This window comes from Hemitrygon akajei, chromosome 26 (assembly GCF_048418815.1).
Source record: "Hemitrygon akajei chromosome 26, sHemAka1.3, whole genome shotgun sequence".
Classification (NCBI taxonomy): domain Eukaryota; kingdom Metazoa; phylum Chordata; class Chondrichthyes; order Myliobatiformes; family Dasyatidae; genus Hemitrygon; species Hemitrygon akajei.
In genome coordinates, this window is record NC_133149.1 from 7,647,957 (window position 1) to 7,667,300 (window position 19,344).

Here is a 19,344-nt window from a genome sequence, read left to right on the forward strand (position 1 = left end):
ATCATCCTGCGCATCCAACAGATCATCCTCCACATCCTACACATCATCCTCCACATTCAACACATCATCATGTGCATCCAAAGCATCATCCTCCACATTCAGCACATCATCCTGCGCATCCAAAACATCATCGTCCGCATCAAACGCATCATTCTCCACATCCAAAACAACATCCTCCACATCCAACACGTCATTCTCAAAATCCAAACCATCATCCTGCGCATCCAACACATCATCCTCAACATCCAACAGATCTTCCGCCACAACCAACACATCATCCTCTACATCGAACACATCATCCTCCCCATCCAAAACATGATCGTCTGCATCCAAAACAGCCGCCTTCACATCCTACACATCATCATCAACAACCAACACATCATCCTCCACATCCTACACATCATCCTGCACATCCAACACATCATCCTGCGCATCGAACACATCATCCTGCGTACACAAAACCTCATCCTCCACATCCAACACATCATCCTCCACATCCAAAATATCATCCTTCACATCCAAAACAACATATTCCGCTTCCAACAGATCATCATCCACACCCAACACATCATCCTGCGTATACAACACCTCATCCTCCACATCCAACACATCATCCTCCACATCCAGCACATCATCTTGCGCATCGAACACATCATCCTTCACATCCAACAGATCTTCTGACACAACCAACACATCATCGTCTACATCGAACACATCATCCTCCCCATCCAAAACATCAGCCTACGCATCTAAAACATCTTCTGCCGCATCCAACACATCATCCTCCACATCCAATACATCATCATCCTGCGCATCCAAAACATCATCGACCACATCAAACGCATCATTCTCCACATCCAAAACATCATCCTTCACATCCAACACCTCATTCTCAAAATCCAAACCATCATCCTGCGCATCCAAAACATCATTATTCGCATCCAACACATAATCCTGCACATCCAAAACATCATTCTCCACATACAAAACATCATCCTGTGCATCCGAAAAATCATCCTCCATATCCAACACATCATCCTCCCCATCCAAAACATCATCCTACGCATCTAAAACATCTTCCGCCGCATCCAACACATCATCCTCCACATCCAACACATCATCATGTGCATCCAAAGCATCATCCTCCACATTCAGCACATCATCCTGCGCATCCACAACATCATCGTCTGCATCAAACGCATCATTCTCCACATCCAAAACATCATCCTCCACATCCAACACATCATTCTCAAAATCCAAACCATCATCCTGCGCATCCAAAACATCATTCTTCGCATTCAACACATAATCCTGCACATCCAAAACATCATTCTCCACATCCAAAACATCATCCTCCACATCCAACACATCATATTGCGCATCCAACACATCATCCTCCACATCGAAGACATCATCCTGTGCATCCAAAACATCATCCTTCGAATCAAACGCATCATCCTCCTCATCCAACACATCATCCTGTGCATCCAAAACATCATCCTCCGCATCCAACACATCATCCTCCACATCCTACACATCATCTTGCGCATCCAACACATCATCCTGTGCATCCAACACATCATCCTGTGCATCCAAAACATCATCCTCCGCATCCAACACATCATTCTCCACATCCTACACATCATCTTGCGCATCCTACACATCATCCTCCACATGCTACACATCATCCTGCGCATCCAACACATCATCCTCCACATCCAACACATAATTCTGCGCATCCAAAACATCATCCTCCACATCCAACACATGATCCTCCACATCCAAAACATCATCCTGCGCATCGAAAACCTCATCCTCCACATCCAACACGTCATCCTGCGCATCAAGCACATCAACCTCCACATCCAAAATATCATCCTGCGCATCCAAAACAACATATTCCGCTTCCAACAGATCATCATCCACACCCAACACATCATCCTGCGCATACAAAACCTCATCCTCCACATCGAACACGCCATCCACCACATTCAACACATCATCCTGCGCTTCCAACACTTCATCCTTCACATCCAACATATCATCCGCCACAACCAACACATCATTCTCCACATCCAAAACATCATCCTGTGCATCCAAAACATCATCGTGCGCATCCGAAACATCATACTCCGCATCCAACACATCATCCTCCACATCCAACACATCATCCTGCGCATCCAACAGATCATCCTTCACATTCAACAGATCTTCCGACGCAACCAACACATCATCCTCTACATCGAACACATCATCCTCCCCATCCAAAACATCATTCTACGCATCTAAAACATCTTCCGCCGCATCCAACACATCATCCTCCACATTCAACACATCATCATGTGCATCCAACACATCATCCTCCACATCCTACACATCATCCTGCACATCCAACACATCATCCTGCGCATCGAACACAATCATCCTGCGTATACAAAACCTCATCCTCCACATCCAACACATCATCCTCCACATCCAAAATATCATCCTTCACATCCAAAACAACATATTCTGCTTCCAACAGATCATCATCCACACCCAACACATCATCCTGCGTATACAAAACCTCATCCTCCACATCCAACACATCATCCTCCACATCCAACACATCATCCTGCGCATCGAACACACTATCCTTCACATCCAACAGATCTTCTGACACAACCAACACATCATCATCTACATCGAACACATCATCCTCCCCATCCAAAACATCAGCCTACGCATCTAAAACATCTTCTGCCGCATCCAACACATTATCCTCCACATCCAATACATCATTATATGCATCCAAAGCATCATCCTCCACATTCAGCACATCATCCTGCGCATCCAAAACATCATCGACCACATCAAACGCATCATTCTCCACATCCAAAACATCATCCTTCACATCCAACACCTCATTCTCAAAATCCAAACCATCATCCTGCGCATCCAAAACATCATTATTCGCATCCAACACATAATCCTGCACATCCAAAACATCATTCTCCACATACAAAACATCATCCTGTGCATCCGAAAAATCATCCTCCATATCCAACACATCATCCTCCCCATCCAAAACATCATCCTACGCATCTAAAACATCTTCCTCCGCATCCAACACATCATCCTCCACATCCAACACATCATCATGTGCATGCAAAGCATCATCCTCCACATTCAGCACATCATCCTGCGCATCCAAAAAATAATCCTCCATATCCAACACATTTTCCTGCGCATCCAAAACATCATCCTCCACATCCAACACATCATTCTCAAAATCCAAACCATAATCCTGCGCATCCAAAACATCATTCTTCGCATTCAACACATAATCCTGCACATCCAAAACATCATTCTCCACATCCAAAACATCATCCTGTGCATCCAAAAAATCATCCTCCATATCCAACACATTTTCCTGCGCATCCAAAACATCATCCTCCACATCCAACACATCATATTGCGCATCCAACACATCATCCTCCACATCGAAGACATCATCCTGTGCATCCAAAACATCATCCTACGAATCAAACGCATCATCCTCCTCATCCAACACATCATCCTGTGCATCCAAAACATCATCCTCCGCATCCAACACATCATCCTCCACATCCTACACATCATCTTGCGCATCCAACACATCATCCTGTGCATCCAACACATCATCCTGTGCATCCAAAACATCATCCTCCGCATCCAGCACATCATTCTCCACATCCTACACATCATCTTGCGCATCCTACACATCATCCTCCACATCCTACACATCATCCTGCGCATCCAACACATCATCCTCCACATCCAACACATAATCCTGCGCATCCAAAACATCATCCTCCACATCGAACACGTCATCCACCACATTCAACACATCATCCTGCGCTTCCAACACTTCATCCTTCACATCCAACATATCATCCGCCACAACCAACACATCATTCTCCACATCCAAAACATCAACCTGTGCATCCAAAACATCATCGTGCGCATCCGAAACATCATACTCCGCATCCAACACATCATCATCCACATCCAACACATCATCCTGCGCATCCAACAGATCATCCTTCACATTCAACAGATCTTCCGACGCAACCAACACATCATCCTCTACATCGAACACATCATCCTCCCCATCCAAAACATCATTCTACGCATCTAAAACATCTTCCGCCGCATCCAACACATCATCCTCCAAATTCAACACATCATCATGTGCATCCAACACATCATCCTCCACATCCTACACATCATCCTGCACATCCAACACATCATCCTGCGCATCGAACACATCATCCTGCGTATACAAAACCTCATCCTCCACATCCAACACATCATCCTCCACATCCAAAATATCATCCTTCACATCCAAAACAACATATTCTGCTTCCAACAGATCATCATCCACACCCAACACATCATCCTCCACATCCAACACATCATCCTGCGCATCGAACACACTATTCTTCACATCCAACAGATCTTCTGACACAACCAACACATCATCATCTACATCGAACACATCATCCTCCCCATCCAAAACATCAGCCTACGCATCTAAAACATCTTCTGCCGCATCCAACACATCATCCTCCACATCCAATACATCATCATATGCATCCAAAGCATCATCCTCCACATTCAGCACATCATCCTGCGCATCCAAAACATCATCGACCACATCAAACGCATCATTCTCCACATCCAAAACATCATCCTTCACATCCAACACCTCATGCTCAAAATCCAAACAATCATCCTGCGCATCCAAAACATCATTATTCGCATCCAACACATAATCCTGCACATCCAAAACATCATTCTCCACATACAAAACATCATCCTGTGCATCCGAAAAATCATCCTCCATATCCAACACATCATCCTCCCCATCCAAAACATCATCCTACGCATCTAAAACATCTTCCTCCGCATCCAACACATCATCCTCCACATCCAACACATCATCATGTGCATCCAAAGCATCATCCTCCATATCCAACACATTTTCCTGCGCATCCAAAACATCATCCTCCACATCCAACACATCATTCTCAAAATCCAAACCATCATCCTGCGCATCCAAAACATCATTCTTCGCATTCAACACATAATCCTGCACATCCAAAACATCATTCTCCACATCCACAACATCATCCTGTGCATCCAACACATCATCCTCCATATCGAAGACATCATCCTGTGCATCCAAAACATCATCCTTCGAATCAACCGCATCATCCTCCTCATCCAACACATCATCCTGTGCATCCAAAACATCATCCTCCGCATCCAACACATCATCCTCCACATCTTACACATCATCTTGCGCATCCAACACATCATTCTGTGCATCCAACACATCATCCTGTGCATCCAAAACATCATCCTCCGCATCCAACACATCATTCTCCACATCCTACACATCATCTTGCGCATCCTACACATCATCCTCCACATCCTACACATCATCCTGCGCATCCAACACATCATCCTCCACATCCAACACATCATCCTGCGCATCGAAAACCTCATCCTCCACATCCAACACGTCATCCTGCGCATCCAACACATCAACCTCCACATCCAAAATATCATCCTGCGCATCCAAAACAACATATTCCGCTTCCAACAGATCATCATCCACACCCAACACATCATCCTGCGCATACAAAACCTCATCCTCCACATCGAACACGTCATCCACCACATTCAACACATCATCCTGCGCTTCCAACACTTCATCCTTCACATCCAACATATCATCCGCCACAACCAACACATCATTCTCCACATCCAAAACATCATCCTGTGCATCCAAAACATCATCGTGCGCATCCGAAACATCATACTCCGCATCCATCACATCATCCTCCACATCCAACACATCATCCTGCGCATCCAACAGATCATCCTTCACATCCAACAGATCTTCCGACACAACCAACACATCATCCTCTACATCGAACACATCATCCTCCCCATCCAAAACATCATCCTACGCATCTAAAACATCTTCCGCCGCATCCAACAAATCATCCTCCACATTCAACACATCATCATGTGCATCCAAAGCATCATCCTCCACATTCAGCACATCATCCTGCGCATCCAAAACATCATCGTCCGCATCAAACGCATCATTCTCCACATCCAAAACAACATCCTCCACATCCAACACGTCATTCTCAAAATCCAAACCATCATCCTGCGCATCCAACACATCATCCTTCACATCCAACAGATCTTCCGCCACAACCAACACATCATCCTCTACATCGAACACATCATCCTCCCCATCCAAAACATGATCGTGTGCATCCAAAACATCCGCCTTCACATCCTACACATCATCATCCACACCCAATACATCATCCTGCGTATACAAAACCTCATCCTCCACATCGAACACGTCATCCACCACATTCAACACATCATCCTGCGCATCCAACACTTCATCCTTCACATCCAACATATCATCCGCCACAACCAACACATCATTCTCCACATCCAAAACATCATCCTGCGCATCCGAAACATCATACTCCGCATCCAACACATTATCCTCCACATACAACACATCATCCTGCGCATCCAACACATCATCATTCACATCCAACACATCATCATGCGCATCCAACACATCATCCTCTACATCGAACACATAATCCTGCGCATCAAAAACATCATTCTCCGCATTCAACACATGATCCTCCACATCCAAAACATCATCCTGTGCATCGAAAACCTCATCCTGCACATCCAACACGTCATCCTGCGCTTCCAACACATCAACCTCCACATCCAAAATATCATCCTGCGCATCCAAAACAACATATTCCGCTTCCAACAGATCATCATCCACACCCAACACCTCATCCTGCGTATACAAAACCTCATCCTCCACATCGAACACGTCATCCACCACATTCAACACATCATCCTGCGCATCCAACACATCATCCTTCACATCCAACATATCATCCGCCACAACCAACACATCACTCTCCACATCCAAAACATCATACTGTTCATCCAAAACATCATCGTGCACATCCGAAACATCATACTCCGCATCCAACACATCATCCTCCACATCCAACACATCAACACATCATCCTTCATATCCAACAGATCTTCTGACACAACCAACACATCATCATCTACATCGAACACATCATCCTCCCCATCCAAAACATCATCCTACGCATCTAAAACATCTTCTGCCGCATCCAACACATCATCCTCCACATCCAATACATCATCATATGCATCCAAAGCATCATCCTCCACATTCAGCACATCATCCTGCGCATCCAAAACATCATCGTCCACATCAAACGCATCATTCTCCACATCCAAAACATCATCCTTCACATCCAACACGTCATTCTCAAAATCCAAACCATCATCCTGCGCATCCAAAACATCATTATTCGCATCCAACACATAATCCTGCACATCCAAAACATCATTCTCCACATACAAAACATCATCCTGTGCATCCGAAAAATCATCCTCCATATCGAACACATCATACTCCCCATCCAAAACATCAGCCTACGCATCTAAAACATCTTCCGCCGCATCCAACACATCATCCTCCACATCCAACACATCATCATGTGCATCCAAAGCATCATCCTCCACATTCAGCACATCATCCTGCGCATCCAAAAAATCATCCTCCATATCCAACACATTTTCCTGCGCATCCAAAACATCATCCTCCACATCCAACACATCATTCTCAAAATCCAAACCATCATCCTGCGCATCCAAAACATCATTCTTCGCATCCAACACATAATCCTGCACATCCAAAACATCATTCTCCACATCCAAAACATCATCCTGTGCATCCAAAAAATCATCCTCCATATCCAACACATTTTCCTGCGCATCCAAAACATCATCCTCCACATCCAACACATCATATTGCGCATCCAACACATCATCCTCCACATCGAAGACATCATCCTGTGCATCCAAAACATCATCCTTCGAATCAAACGCATCATCCTCCTCATCCAACACATCATCCTGTGCATCCCAAACATCATCCTCCGCATCCAACACATCATCCTCCACATCCTACACATCATCTTGCGCATCCAACACATCATCCTGTGCATGCAACACATCATCCTGTGCATCCAAAACATCATCCTCCGCATCCAACACATCATCCTCCACATCCTACACATCATCTTGCGCATCCAACACATCATCCTCCACATCCTACACATCATCCTGCGCATCCAACATATCATCCTCCACATCCAACACATAATCCTGCGCATCCAAAACATCATTCTCCGCAAGCAACACATGATCCTCCACATCCAAAACTTCATCCTGCGCATCGAAAACCTCATCCTCCACATCCAACACGTCATCCTGCGCATCCAACACATCAACCTCCACATCCAAAATATCATCCTGCGCATCCAAAACAACATATTCCGCTTCCAAGAGATCATCATCCACACCCAACACATCATCCTGCGCATACAAATCCTCATCCTCCACATCGAACACGTCATCCACCACATTCAACACATCATCCTGCGCTTCCAACACTTCATCCTTCACATCCAACATATCATCCGCCACAACCAACACATCATTCTCCACATCCAAAACATCATCCTGTGCATCCGAAACATCATACTCTGCATCCAACACATTATCCTGCACATCCAACACATCATTCTGCGCATCCAACACATCATCCTCTACATCGAACACATAATCCTGCGCATCCAAAACATCATTCTCCGCATTCAACACATGATCCTCCACATCCAAAACATCATCCTGTGCATCGAAAACCTCATCCTCCACATCCAACACGTCATCCTGCGCATCCAACACATCAACCTCCACATCCAAAATATCATCCTCCGCATCAAAAGCATCATCCTCCACATCCAACACATCATCCTGCGCATCCAACACATCATCCTTCACATCCAACATATCATCCGCCACAACCAATACATCATTCTCCACATCCAGAACATCATCGTGTGCATCCAAAACATCATCCTTCACATCGAACACATCATCATCCACAACCAACACATCATCCTCTACATCGAACACATCATCCACCACATCCAAAACATCATCCTGCGCATCCAAAACCTCATCCTCCACATCGAACACATCATCCTGCACATCCAACACATCATCCTGCACATCCAACACATCATCCTTCACATCCAACAGATCTTCTGACACAACCAACACATCATCCTCTACATGGAACACATCGTCCTCCCCATCCAAAACATCATCCTACGCATTTAAAACATCTTCCGCTGCATCCAACACATCATCCTCCACATCCAACACATCATCATGTGCATCCAAAGCATCATCCTCCACATTCAGCACATCATCCTGCACATCCAAAACATCATCGTCCGCATCAAACGCATCATTCTCCACATCCAAAACAACATCCTCCACATCCAACAGGTCATTCTCAAAATCCAAACCATCATCCTGCGCATCCAACACATCATCCTTCACATCCAACAGATCTTCCGCCACAACCAACACATCATCCTCTACATTGAACACTTCATCTTCCCCATCCAAAACATGATCGTGTGCATCCAAAACATCCGCCTTCACATCCTACACATTATCCTGCGCATCCAAAACATCATCCTCCACATCCAACACATCATATTGCACATCCAACACATCATCCTCCAGATCGAAGACATCATCCTGTGCATCCAAAACATCATCCTCCGCATCCAACACATCATCCTCCACATCTTACACATCACCCTGCGCATCCAACACATCATCCTCCACATCCAACACATCATCCTGTGCATCCAAAACATCATCCTCCGCATCCAACACATCATCCTCCACATCCTACACATCATCCTGCGGATCCAACACATCATCCTCCACATCCAACACATAATCCTGCGCATCCAAAACATCATTCTCCGCAATCAACACATGATCCTCCACATCCAAAACATCATCCTGCGCATCGAAAACCTCATCCTCCACATCGAACACGTCATCCACCACATTCAACACATCATCCTGCGCATCCAACACTTCATCCTTCACATCCAACATATCATCCGCCACAACCAACACATCATTCTCCACATCCAAAACATCATCCTGCGCATCCGAAACATCATACTCCGCATCCAACACATTATCCTCCACATCCAACACATCATCATGCGCATCCAACACATCATCCTCTACATCCAAAATATCATCCTTCGAATCAAACGCATCATCCTCCTCATCCAACACATCATCCTGTGCATCCAAAACATCATCCTCCGCATCCAACACATCATCCTCCACATCCTACACATCATCTTGCGCATCCAACACATCATCCTGTGCATGCAACACATCATCCTGTGCATCCAAAACATCATCCTCCGCATCCAACACATCATCCTCCACATCCTACACATCATCTTGGGCATCCAACACATCATCCTCCACATCCTACACATCATCCTACGCATCCAACATATCATCCTCCACATCCAACACATAATCCTGCGCATCCAAAACATCATTCTCCGCAAGCAACACATGATCCTCCACATCCAAAACATCATCCTGCGCATCGAAAACCTCATCCTCCACATCCAACACGTCATCCTGCGCATCCAACACATCAACCTCCACATCCAAAATATCATCCTGCGCATCCAAAACAACATATTCCGCTTCCAAGAGATCATCATCCACACCCAACACATCATCCTGCGCATACAAAACCTCATCCTCCACATCGAACACGTCATCCACCACATTCAACACATCATCCTGCGCATCCAAAACATCATCCTTCGAATCAAACGCATCATCCTCCTCATCCAACACATCATCCTGTGCATCCAAAACATCACCCTCTGCATCCAGCACATCATCCTCCACATCCTACACATCATACTGCGCATCCAACACATCATCCTCCACATCCAACACATAATCCTGTGCATCCAAAACATCATTCTCCGCATTCAACACATGATCCTCCACATCCAACACATCATCCTGCGCATCGAAAACCTCATCCTCCACATCCAACCCGTCATCCTGCGCATCCAGCACATCAACCTCCACATCCAAAATATCATCCTGCGCATCCAAAACAACATATTCCGCTTCCAACAGATCATCATCCACACCCAACACATCATCCTGCGCATACAAAACCTCATCCTCCACATCAAACACGTCATCCACCACATTCAACACATCATCCTGCGCATCCATCACTTCATCCTTCACATCCAACATATCATCCGCCACAACCAACACGTCATTCTCCACATGCAAAACATCATCCTGTGCATCCAAAACATCATCGTGCGCATCCGAAACATCATACTCCGCATCCAACACATCATCCTCCACATCCAACACATCATCCTGCGCATCCAACACATCATCCTTCACATCCAACAGATCTTCCGCCACAGCCAACACATCATCCTCTACATCAGACACATCATCCTCCCCATCCAAACATGATCGTGTGCATCCAAAACATCAGCCTTCACATCGAACACATCATCATCCACAACCAGCACGTCATCCTCTACAGCGAACACATCATCCACCACATCCAATACATCATCCTGAGCACCCAACACATCATCCTTCACATCGAAAACATCATCATCCACGTCCAACACATCATCCTCTGCATCCAAAACATCATCCTGCACATCCAAAAACATCATTCTCCCATCCAACACATAATCCTCCACATCCAACACATCATCCTACGCATCTAAAACATCTTCCGCCGCATCCAACACATCATCCTCCACATCCAGCACATCATCATGTGCATCCAAAGCATCATCCTCCACATTCACCACATCATCCTGCGCATCCAAAACATCATCGTCCGCATCAAACGCATGATTCTCCACATCCAAAACATCATCCTCCACATCCAACACGTCATTCTCAAAATCCAAACCATCATCCTGCGCATCCAAAACATCATTCTTCGCATCCAACACATAATCCTGCACATCCAAAACATCTTTCTCCACATACAAAACATAATCCTGTGCATCCAAAAAATCTTCCTCCATATCCAACACATTTTCCTGCGCATCCAAAACATCATCCTGTGCATCCAAAACATCATCCTCCACATCCAACACATCATCCTCCACATCCTACACATCATCCTGCGCATCCAACACATCATCCTCCACATCCAACACATCATCCTGCGCATCCAAAACATCATTCCCCGCATTCAACACATGATCCTCCACATCCAAAACATCATCCTGCGCATCGAAAACTCATCCTCCACATCCAACACGTCATATAGCGCATCCAACACATCATCCTCCACATCCAACACATCATCCTGTGCATCCAAAGCATCATCCTCCACATCCAACACATCATCCTCCACATCCTACACATCATCCTGCGCATCCAACACATCATCCTCCACATCCAACACATCATCCTGCGCATCCAAAACATCATTCCCCGCATTCAACACATGATCCTCCACATCCAAAACATCATCCTGCGCATCGAAAACTCATCCTCCACATCCAACACGTCATCCTGCGCATCCAAAACAACATATTCCACTTCCAACAGATCATCATCCACACCCAACACATCATCCTGCGCATACAAAACCTCTTCCTCCACATCGAACACGTCATCCGCCACATTCAACACATCATCCTGCGCATCCAACACTTCATTCTTCACATCCAACATATCATCTGCCACAACAAACACATCATTCTCCACATCCGAAACATCATCATGTGCATCCAAAACATCATCGTGCACATCCGAAACATCATACTCCGCATCCAACACATCATCCTCCACATCCAACACATCATCCTGCGCATCCAACACATCATCCTTCACATCCAACAGATCTTCCGCCACAACCAACACATCATCCTCCACATCCAACACATCATCCTGCGCATCCAAAACATCCTCCTCCGCATCCAACACATCATCCTCCACATCCAGAACATCATACTGCGCATCCAACCCATCATCCTGCGCATCCAAAGCATCATCCTGCGCATCCAAAACAACATATTCCACATCCAACGCATCATCCTCCACATCCAACGTATCAACCTGCGCATCCAAAACATCAAACTTCACATCCAACACATCGTCCTCCGCATCCAACACATCATTCTCCACATTCAACACATCTTCCTCTTCATCCCAACACATCCTTCACATTCAACACATCATCCTGCGCATTGAACACATCATTCTCCACATCCAACACATCATCCTGCACATCCAAAACATCATTCTGTGCTTACAAAACATCATCCTGCGCATCCAAAACATCATCCTCCATATCCAACACATCATCATGTGCATCCATAACATCATCCTCCGCATACAGTACATCATCCTGCCTATCCAAAACATCATCCTCCGCATCAAACGCATCATCCACCACATTCAACACATCATCCTGCGCATCCAACACATCATCCTTCACATCCAACATATCATCAGCCACAAACAATACATCATTCTCCACATCCAGAACATCATCCTGTGCATCCAAAACATCATCGTGCGCATCCGAAACATCATCCTCCGCATCCAAAAACATCATCCTCCACATCCAACACATCATCCTGCGCATCCAACACATCATCCTTCACATCGAACACATCATCATCCACAAGCAACACATCATCCTCTACATCGAACACATCATCCACCACATCCAATACATCATCCTGCGCACCCAACACTTCATCCTTCACATCGAACACATCATCATCCACGTCCAACACATCATCCTGTGCATCCAAAACATCATCCTGTGCATCCAAAACATCATTCTCCCATTCAACACATCATCCTCCACATCCAAAACATCATCCTGCGCATCTAAAACATCATCCACCGCATCAAACGGATCATTCTCCACTTCCAAAACAGCATTCTCCAGATCCAACACATCTTTCTCAAAATCCAAAACATCATCCTTCACATCCAACACATCATCCTCTGCATCCAACACATCATCCTCCACATTCAACACATCTTCCTCTACATCCAAACACAACATCCTTTGCATTCAACACATCATCCTGCGCAATCAACACATCATTCTCCACATCCAACACATCAAACTCCACATCCAAAACATCATCATGTGCATCCAAAACATCATCCTTCGAATCAAACGCATCATCCTCCACATCCAACACATCATCCTGCACATCCAAAACATCATCCTCCGCAACCAACACATCATCCTCCACATTCAAAACATCATCCTGCGCATGCACACATCATCCTGCGCATCCAACACATCATCCTGCACATCCAATACATCATTCTGCGCTTACAAAACATCATCCTCCACATCCAAAACATCATCCTGCGCATCGAAAATATTATCCTGCGCATCCCAAACATCATTCTCCGCATCCACCACATTATCCTGCGCATCCCAACCATCATTCTGCGCATTCAACACATAAGCCTGCGCATCCAAAACATCATCCTCCACATCCAACACGTCATTCTCAGAGTCCAAACCATCATCCTGCGTATCCAAAACATCATTCTCCACATCCAAAACATCATCCTGTGCATCCAAAAAATCATCCTCCATATCCAACACATTATCCTGCGCATCCAAAACATCATCCTACACATCCAACACATCATATTGCGCATCCAACACATCACCCTCCACATCGAAGATATCATCCTGTGCATCCAAAACATCATCCTTCGAATCAAACGCATCATCCTCCTCATCCAACACATCATCCTGTGCATCCAAATCATCATCCTCCGCATCCAACACATCATCCTCCACATCCTACACATCATCCTGCGCATCCAAAACATCATCCTCCGCATTCAGCACATGATCCTCCACATCCAATACATCATCCTGCGCATCGAAAACCTCATCCTCCACATCCAACACGTCATCCTGCGCATCCAAAACAACATATTCCGCTTCCAACAGATCATCATGCACACCCAACACATCATCCTGCGCATACAAAACCTCATCCTCCACATCGAACACGTCATCCACCACATTCAACACATCATCCTGCGTATACAAAACCTCATCCTCCACATCAAACACGTCATCCACCACATTCAACACATCATCCTGCGCATCCACCACTTCATTCTTCACATCCAACATATCATCCGCCACAACCAACACGTCATTCTCCACATCCAAAACATCATCCTGTGCATCCAAAACATCATCGTGCGCATCCGAAACATCATACTCCGCATCCAACAGATCATGCTCCACATCCAACACATCATCCTGCGCATCCAACACATCATCCTTCACATCCAACAGATCTTCCGCCACAACCAACACATCATCCTCTACATCGGACACATCATCCTCCCCATCCAAAACATGATCGTGTGCATCCAAAACATCAGCCTTCACATCGAACACATCATCATCCACAACCAACACGTCATCCTCTACAGCGAACACATCATCCACCACATCCAATACATCATCCTGAGCACCCAACACATCATCCTTCACATCGAACACATCATCATCCACGTCCAACACATCATCCTCTGCATCCAAAACATCATCCTGCGCATCCAAAACATCATTCTCCCATCCAACACATCATACTCCGCATCCAACACATCATCCTCCACATCCAACACATCATCCTACGCATCTAAAATATCTTCCGCCGCATCCAACACATCATCATGTGCATCCAAAGCATCATCCTCCACATTCAGCACATCATCCTGCGCATCCAAAACATCATCGTCCGCATCAAACGCATCATTCTCCACATCCAAAACATCATCCTCCACATCCAACACGTCATTCTCAAAATCCAAACCATCATCCTGCGCATCCAAAACATCATTCTTCGCACCCAACACATAATCCTGCACATCCAAAACATCATTCTCCACATCCAAAACATAATCCTGTGCATCCAAAAAATCATCCTCCATATCCAACACATCATATTGCGCATCCAACACATCATCCTCCACATCCAACACATCATTCTGTGCATCCAAAACATCATCCTCCACATCCAACACATCATCCTCCACATCCTACACATCATCCTGCGCATCCAACACATCATCCTCCACATCCAACACATCATCCTGCGCATCCAAAACATCATTCTCCGCATTCAACACATGATCCTCCACATCCAAAACATCATCCTGCGCATCGAAAACCTCATCCTCCACATCCAGCACGTCATCCTGCGCATCCAACACTTCATTCTTCACATCCAACAGATCATCATCCACACCCAACACATCATTCTCCACATCCAAAACATCATCCTGTGCATCCAAAACATCATCGTGCGCATCCGAAACATCATACTCCGCATCCAACACATCATCCTCCACATCCAACACATCATCCTGCGCATCCAACACATCATCCTTCACATCCAACAGATCTTCCGCCACAACCAACACATCATCCTCTACATCGAACACATCATCCTCCCCATCCAAAACATCAGCATGTGCATCCAAAACATCATCCTCTGCATCCAAAACATCAACCTTCGAATCAAACGCATCATCCTCCACATCCAACACATCATCCTGCGCATCCAAAACATCATCCTCCGCATCCAACACATCATCCTCCACATCCAAAACATCATCCTGCGCATCCAACCCATCATCCTGCGCATCCAAAGCATCATCCTGCGCATCCAAAACAACATATTCCACATCCAACACATCATCCTCCACATCCAACGTATCAACCTGCGCATCCAAAGCATCAAACTTCACATCCAACACATCGTCCTCCGCATCCAACACATCATCCTCCACATTCAACACATCTTCCTCTACATCCCAACACAACATCCTTCACATTCAACACATCATCCTGCTCATCCACCACATCATTCTCCACATCCAACACATCATCCTGCACATCCAAAACATCATTCTGTGCTTACAAAACATCATCCTGCGCATCCAAAACATCATCCTCCGCATACAGTACATCATCCTGCCTATCCAAAACATCATCCTCCGCATCAAACGCATCATTCTCCACATCCAGAACATCATCCTGCGCATCCAAAACCTCATCCTCCACATCGAACACATCATCCACCACATTCAACACATCATTCTGCGCATCCAACCCATCATCCTTCACATCCAACATATCATCCGCCACAACCAATACATCATTCTCCACATCCAGAACATCATCCTGTGCATCCAAAACATCATCGTGCGCATCCGAAACATCATCCTCCGCATCCAACACATCATCCTCCACATCCAACACATCATCCTGCGCATCCAACACATCATCCTTCACATCCAACACATCTTCCGCCACAACCAACATATCATCCTCTACATCGAACACATCATCCTCCCCATCCAAAACATCATCGTGTGCATCCAAAACATCATCCTTCACATCGAACACATCATCATCCACAAGCAGCACATCATCCTCTACATTGAACACATCATCCACCACATCCAATACATCATCCTGAGCACCCAACACTTCATTCTTCACATCCAACATATCATCCGCCACAACCAACACGTCATTCTCCACATCCAAAACATCATCCTGTGCATCCAAAACATCATCGTGCGCATCCGAAACATCATACTCCGCATCCAACAGATCATGCTCCACATCCAACACATCATCCTGCGCATCCAACACATCATCCTTCACATCCAACAGATCTTCCGCCACAACCAACACATCATCCTCTACATCGGACACATCATCCTCCCCATCCAAAACATGATCGTGTGCATCCAAAACATCAGCCTTCACATCGAACACATCATCATCCACAACCAACACGTCATCCTCTACAGCGAACACATCATCCACCACATCCAATACATCATCCTGAGCACCCAACACATCATCCTTCACATCGAACACATCATCATCCACGTCCAACACATCATCCTCTGCATCCAAAACATCATCCTGCGCATCCAAAACATCATTCTCCCATCCAACACATCATACTCCGCATCCAACACATCATCCTCCACATCCAACACATCATCCTACGCATCTAAAATATCTTCCGCCGCATCCAACACATCATCATGTGCATCCAAAGCATCATCCTCCACATTCAGCACATCATCCTGCGCATCCAAAACATCATCGTCCGCATCAAACGCATCATTCTCCACATCCAAAACATCATCCTCCACATCCAACACGTCATTCTCAAAATCCAAACCATCATCCTGCGCATCCAAAACATCATTCTTCGCACCCAACACATAATCCTGCACATCCAAAACATCATTCTCCACATCCAAAACATAATCCTGTGCATCCAAAAAATCATCCTCCATATCCAACACATCATATTGCGCATCCAACACATCATCCTCCACATCCAACACATCATTCTGTGCATCCAAAACATCATCCTCCACATCCAACACATCATCCTCCACATCCTACACATCATCCTGCGCATCCAACACATCATCCTCCACATCCAACACATCATCCTGCGCATCCAAAACATCATTCTCCGCATTCAACACATGATCCTCCACATCCAAAACATCATCCTGCGCATCGAAAACCTCATCCTCCACATCCAGCACGTCATCCTGCGCATCCAACACTTCATTCTTCACATCCAACAGATCATCATCCACACCCAACACATCATTCTCCACATCCAAAACATCATCCTGTGCATCCAAAACATCATCGTGCGCATCCGAAACATCATACTCCGCATCCAACACATCATCCTCCACATCCAACACATCATCCTGCGCATCCAACACATCATCCTTCACATCCAACAGATCTTCCGCCACAACCAACACATCATCCTCTACATCGAACACATCATCCTCCCCATCCAAAACATCAGCATGTGCATCCAAAACATCATCCTCTGCATCCAAAACATCAACCTTCGAATCAAACGCATCATCCTCCACATCCAACACATCATCCTGCGCATCCAAAACATCATCCTCCGCATCCAACACATCATCCTCCACATCCAAAACATCATCCTGCGCATCCAACCCATCATCCTGCGCATCCAAAGCATCATCCTGCGCATCCAAAACAACATATTCCACATCCAACACATCATCCTCCACATCCAACGTATCAACCTGCGCATCCAAAGCATCAAACTTCACATCCAACACATCGTCCTCCGCATCCAACACATCATCCTCCACATTCAACACATCTTCCTCTACATCCCAACACAACATCCTTCACATTCA

General features: G+C 45.5%; 1 pseudogene; it reads left to right on the plus strand.

The window, feature by feature from the left end:
• Positions 1-16,441: 16,441 nt before the first annotated feature.
• LOC140716664 (uncharacterized) lies at positions 16,442-19,138 on the plus strand (annotated as a pseudogene).
• The last annotated feature ends 206 nt before the right edge of the window (positions 19,139-19,344 follow it).